Here is a 649-nt window from a genome sequence, read left to right as displayed (position 1 = left end):
TCCCGGCGCTCGGGGCCGGCGACCAGAGGCGGCTCGGGCGGGCCCAGGCCGCACCGCATGGATGCGTAGGGCTGCCAGTCGAAGGCCGCGCTAGGCGGATGCTTGGCTGCAGGCGGGTTGGTATGCGTCTGTTTCTGCAGCGACTGATCTCGTAAAGTTGATATTCCACCGACCTGCTGACTTCTCGAGTGGGCGCTTCTATGATGGTTCCTGCCAGTGCAGATAAAGAGAATTGCGAGTGTCCATTCAGCCTAGAAAAGGTGTGCTTTATGCTCCGTCCACGGGCGTCTCCGGGCAGGACCGGGGAAGAGCGGGGGAGGGGGGAAGCACCACTGGTCACAAGTTGGAAGTCGGGCCCTCTGCTTTCCCGAGGAGAAGCAGCCGGTCCGCAGCGCACCCATCGAAATCACCGCCTGTTCTGTGCCACTAGATCACAGGTTTTCTTTTCCTTCTGACTCGGCCCGAATCTGAGTGGTCGGGACTTTAGGCCTTTTTGGTTGTAGTTATCTATCGTTGAACAAAGAACTTTTTTTTCCCCTGACCTAAGATAAATGGGAAAGTCAAGTTCGTTCCAGTTCCCTGGATGTGGGATTGCGCTCTTCTCTCTTTCATCTGCCTGCTAGAGTTTCCTTGGGTCTTTTTTTTTTTT

General features: G+C 55.8%; 1 protein-coding gene across 1 annotated transcript in view; it reads left to right on the top strand.

Moving 5' to 3' along the window:
• The first annotated feature begins 91 nt into the window (after window positions 1–91).
• The window catches only part of Kbtbd2 (kelch repeat and BTB (POZ) domain containing 2), a 12,957-nt gene continuing 12,399 nt past the window's right edge, over window positions 92–649 (top strand). The window contains exon 1 of the mRNA XM_013035166.1: window positions 92–260. The gene's annotated coding sequence lies outside the window, so the exon portion shown is untranslated. The remainder of the gene's footprint in view (window positions 261–649) is intronic.

The sequence above is a fragment of the Dipodomys ordii genome, unplaced genomic scaffold (assembly GCF_000151885.1).
Source record: "Dipodomys ordii isolate 6190 unplaced genomic scaffold, Dord_2.0 Scaffold205, whole genome shotgun sequence".
In the NCBI taxonomy this organism is placed as follows: domain Eukaryota; kingdom Metazoa; phylum Chordata; class Mammalia; order Rodentia; family Heteromyidae; genus Dipodomys; species Dipodomys ordii.
The sequence above is the reverse complement of the archived record's forward strand: the minus strand, read 5'-3'. Positions and strand labels throughout refer to the sequence as shown.